Source organism: Phyllostomus hastatus, unplaced genomic scaffold, assembly GCF_019186645.2.
Source record: "Phyllostomus hastatus isolate PE091 unplaced genomic scaffold, TTU_PhHast_1.1 phas_scaffold_21, whole genome shotgun sequence".
Lineage (NCBI taxonomy): Eukaryota > Metazoa > Chordata > Mammalia > Chiroptera > Phyllostomidae > Phyllostomus > Phyllostomus hastatus.
The window spans coordinates 45,475,217-45,480,450 of NW_025334017.1; positions in this window are offsets into that span (position 1 = coordinate 45,475,217).

A 5,234-nucleotide genomic window follows, 5' to 3' on the forward strand; every position below is an offset into this window, starting at 1 on the left:
AGGAGGCAGGCCGAGAACACCGTGTGCAGAAGCAGGAGGCGCAGAAGACCATGGCGCGTTCAGAGATAATGAGCTCGGCGGGCCTGGCAGGGAGAGGTGGGGGTCAACCCTCAGCGGTGGGATAAATCGAGAGCTGGCAGGAGGACAGCCGCTGGCTCCTCGGGTGCCCACCCCCCTCCATCCCACTGTCTCGGTCAGGGGTCCGTCCTTTCCCTTTTGTCTGCGTGAGTTTCTGGCTGTAATTGAGTCCATGGATCCCTGATGCGCATTCTTGCAGATGATCAGCTTCGATCCAATAACCTACACTTTAAGGCAGGAATGCAACCTGAAGACCTCTCTCTATTGGGTTAAGTAAAGCCAATTCCTTTCACTTTTCCTGAGGGCTTCGGTTTTATTAGAAAAATTAATGGAAAAAATATTGTTTTTTCTAAAAAAAAAATGCAAATGTCCTCTTCCCTGGGTCTTATGGCTCTTTCAACTATAAGGTTTTATTCTCATCTCCAGCCTGCAAGTTCTGCCCGAAGGGTGTCGGGACTTCACGGCCTGAGTTAGGGGAAGGGAGCTCACGTGTGGCTTTGGGCAAGGTGTGGGGCGTGTGTGATGTTGTGGGATCCAGCGTCTCTGAAAGACAGCATCACTCTCCCCAGTCTGAAGAGAAGCTAGCGCAGCCTCAGAAAGCTTATGTGGTTTTCTCCAGGTCACATTGCTAGGAAGAGGCAAAGCTATGCAGAAGGGTGGGTCAAGTGTGGGCTGACCATGCAATTTGCTCTTCACATTGGGCACCGTTGAGACTCAAGCGGGTCCTATTCGTAATTTTACCCGGATCACAGGCATCTACTGGGACTCTCGTGAGCAGAACGGGAGTGCACGGCCATTCCAACCAAAGGCAAATGTGCAGAAGACAGAGGTCTGTCTTAGGCTCATTTTTTGCAGACGAGGGACAGAAAACCCCAGTCACAGAGCTGGTGAGCAAAGGAGCTGGGATTCTCACCTAGGAACTGTGATTCCCAAGTTCATGCCTTCTTTTTCCTTTACAACAGCCTGCCTCCTGAAGCCCTTGAATTCGACTTCTTCAGACTACAGCTGCCCACAGGCTGGTGGGCAGAGTGGGCACTGCCAGCAGCACTCACTGCCAGCATGTTAGGGACACCCCATCTTAAATGTGTTATTCCCAGACACATCCTGTCCTCGCTTCCCCATATGGTAGCTCCCTCTGCTCCCAGCCCTGGAGACTGGGCAGGAAGAGAGGGGCTTTCCTTTTGCCAAGTACAGGAAACTGCAGGTCTCAGGATTCGTGTTCTCACCTACCTGCCCCCCCACGTCCGTTTCTCCTTCACCCAGATCCCTCCTCATGCGTCCACATGTCCACCTGTTCAGTGAGTAGTTTCCCAGTGACTGCTTTAGTTCCGTGCACACTTATGGAGTGAAATCTGGGGTCCAGGACCTCTGCTCTTGCTGGGATTCAGGGAAGAATAAGACACACGCTCTCTGCCTTCCAGGAGCTCACAGGCCACTGCAGGAGGCACTCAGCTCCCACTCTGTAATCAAGGAAGTGTTCGGAGCACAGGAAGGGCTTGGCTATTGCCGCTTGGGCACGGAGGGTCAGGGATATTTTCCTGGACAATGCATTGGGCCGTTACATCCATTTATCCAGCCATGACCCATCTGTCTATCCATCTAACAGTGGCATTTAAATCCATTTATGCCTAATGAACACTGACTGCTCGGTATAATAGTTACCCAAATATTTAGGATCTTCTATGGGTCAACCTGTGCACCCAGCACTAGGCGGAGGGGCGAGCATGTCCTCCCGGAACTCAGAGGCTACTGAAGTTGGGGCCTCATGGTGCTGAGCACAATTGTCACCTGGGGAATTTGGTAATGAAACAGATTCCCATACTCCTAAAACCCTGGATAATTAAACCTGGAGAGCAACCTCAGACCTTCGTGGGTAGGGAGCACCCCGGGTGAGTTCAGGTAGCTCACGCTTTCAGAAGCATCACTCTAATTGATGTCTAGTGGCCTAGAAAGGTGAGAAGAAGTTGAGAGTAAGACGAGACATTCCGGGTAGAAATACAGCATTACGAAGAGACAGTCTAGGAGCGTAAACACACAGGGGAGTGCCTAGGGAGGAAGAAGATTCCAGATAATGGGCTGTACAGGGTCAGGGAGAGGCAGTGGGTGGTATGAATTGAAATGGCTAGGAGGTAGAAAGAAGCTCGATTTCGATAGCAGGGCCTGGGGGTTCATGAGGATGAGTTTTGGTTTTGCCCAGGCAACTGGAAGTCATAGAAGGTATTTTAAGGAGTCAATTAAAAAAATTTTTCTGTGAAGCTCCAGGAGCCGGGGATGCAGTTACTTTCTCAACCTGCCTGAGCGCTGGTGTCGTCACCTGTGGACAGCAGCCTTCCTCGTTGGGGAGAGGAATGTCCGCCTTCCGAGTACTTTCACGGAGTCGACGGTGTGAAGTGGCATGGAGACAGCACTCAGTGACAGTGCCCTTCCTCTGCGTTATCATTTGCGTGGGTGCAGCAGCTGTGACAGAGGGCATGCGGGGCTCCAGGGGCGTAACAAGGTGAAGGGGTCACTGAACTGAGTGTGAAGCTGGGGTGTGGGCACGTGCACCCAGGGCTAGTTTGTGTGAAGAGGATGAAATGGAGCAAAGAGAGTTGAAACTGTGGGGGGGGGGGCACTTACTTATTCCATGCTCGGGGGTTGGTGTGCTAGGCTCAGGCAGTCTTCGAGATGACTTCAGACTTAACCGTGACAAATATCCATAGACAACCCCAGTAACACAGAGGTTCGCTCACAACCCTTACTGCTCTCCATCTCCCTGCCCTGGCTGTCTCCCGCTCCTCCCCAGTCTCTGCTCCAGGCCACCTGTCCTGGTCACAAACCTGCTCCAGCCAAGGTCTCCAGATGCCCTGCCATCTCCAGATGCCCTGAAGCCCTTCCCAGAAGCCCTCCCTTTCCCAACCTTGGCCACCCCTTCATGGCAGATGCCCTTGGCTCTTCCTCTTCTTCTCCCCTGTGGACAGGGTGTGGGGTGCTGGGAACAGTACCCTCATCTATAGGGTCTGCTTCTCTCAGTAATGAACAAGTTGGGGGGTTGCCTAGAAGTCTACTCAAGTTGTTGATTTATTAATTAATTTTTTCTCTCTCCTTTGGCCTAAAGACTCCAGCACAATTACATTATAATATGGTGGCTGTCCTTGGGTGATTCATCAAACAGGGGAAGCCTAGAGGGAAGAGGGTTCAGCTGAAGGACACTCAGTGCAATCACCTTTCTACCCCTCCTCTCTTGGAATTCAGGGGGCACCTGCAATGGGCCCAGCAAAGCAGGTTCAGTGATGACAGGGCCAAAGCTCTTGCTCCCGTGGAATCCAGAGTGCAGTGGAGAAGACTAGAGTGAATGAACAAATGAACACAGGCATTTATGAATGGATGAATAATGAACACAGGCAGGGTGAATGAATGGTAATGCTTGAATGAATGGTAATGCTTGAATGAATGGCCATGCTTGAATGAATGAATGAATTAATGCAGTCATGTGTGAGTGAAGGAATAAACACAGACATTTGTGAATGAATAATAAACACAGGCATGGAGAATGAATGACCAGGCTTGAATGAATGACCAGGCTTGAATGAATGACCAGGCTTGAGTGAATGAGTGCAGGCATTTGTGAATGAATGAATAATAAATACAGGCATAAATGAGTGAATGACCATGTGTGAAGGAATGGGTGGAGGCATGTGTGAATGCCTGCATGAATGAATGCCTGCATGAATGATTACAGGAGTGAATGAATAACGAACACAGGCATGAGTGAATGAATGAATGTGCATGAATGCATGTGCATGAGTGAATGCATGTGCATGAGTGAATGCATGTGCATGAGTGAATGCATGTGCATGAGTGAATGCATGTGCATGAGTGAATGCATGTGCATGAGTGAATGCATGTGCATGAGTGAATGAATAATGAACAGAAGCATGAGTGAATAAATGAATGCAGGCATAAGTAAATGAATGCAGGCATGAGTGAATGAGTGCAGGCATGAGTGAATGAGTGCAGGCATGAGTGAATGAGTGCAGGCATGAGTGAATGAATGCAACACCACACGTGTGAATACATGAATGAATGCAGGCATGAGTGGAATGCATGGACTGTAGGAAACACTGTGGGTGTTCTGCCTAGATGTTCTGGGATCCCTGTACTGAGCTATGGGCTCCTACCTCTCCTGGGACCTGCCACTGCAGAGACAGGCCTTGGGCTACTGGCATCACTTTGCTCCCCCATGCTCAGGGGACGGGAGGGCCTGGGCATTTAGTGGCCCTTACCCTATGACTGTGACCAGAGACTTTGAGAGCAAAAGATGCCAGCTCCCTTGTCTCAGTTGGGACAACCCTGGATCCACCCTCCTTGGGACTTGGCCTCCTTGGGAATCGCACCCTGGCTCGACCCTTGCCCCTCCACCTGCTCCCCTTCCTCCCACCAGTTTCTCCTCGGAGCGTGTTCATAAATGATCGCTTGCACGCCAGCCCTCATCGCAGGGCCCACGGTAAGGGGCCCCAGTCTGAGACAGGTGCCCCCAAGTGCACAGAACAAAATACAGAAAATGTGAAGGAAGGAACAAATTTCGGAAGAGGTAGAGCGATAGCTGTGTCCTGGGAACTGACCGCGTTCCCGGGAAGAGAGAGCTAGTCAGCAAAAATTACTCTTCCCAAGTGTGTATGTTTAGATTTCCCACGGGATGAGTCCCATGCTCTCAAGGTCAGAAACAGAGGTCACCTTCCAAGGACCTTTTGAAGCCTGGCCCTGGCACGTGATCTAGACATGGCCAGTCCATTCAGTCCGCCCATGCTGGACTTCGGCCAGGAGCAAGAGCCACAGCGGTGGGGACAGGGTCTCCTTTCCCTCTGGTGTGCTGGTGGAGGCTGTGGTCTCTTCGTCAGACCGGCCCCGGGCTGGCACGGGGCTGCTCCTGCGAGCCCAGCCTGGGCCTCCCTCCTCAGCCTCCCTCGCCATCCATTTGATACAACTCTCTCTCGGGAGGGCTGGGGAAGGAAGAGGCAGGAAAGGCTCATCACATCATCTTGGAAACACAACAGCCTCGGTCCTTCCACACACCCCCACCCAGTCTGCCCTCGTTGGCCTCCTGGCCACCTTGACCCCACCTAAGAAAGTCAAGTGTACTTTCCTTGCTCCAGCCAAAATCCCCGGCTGACTTT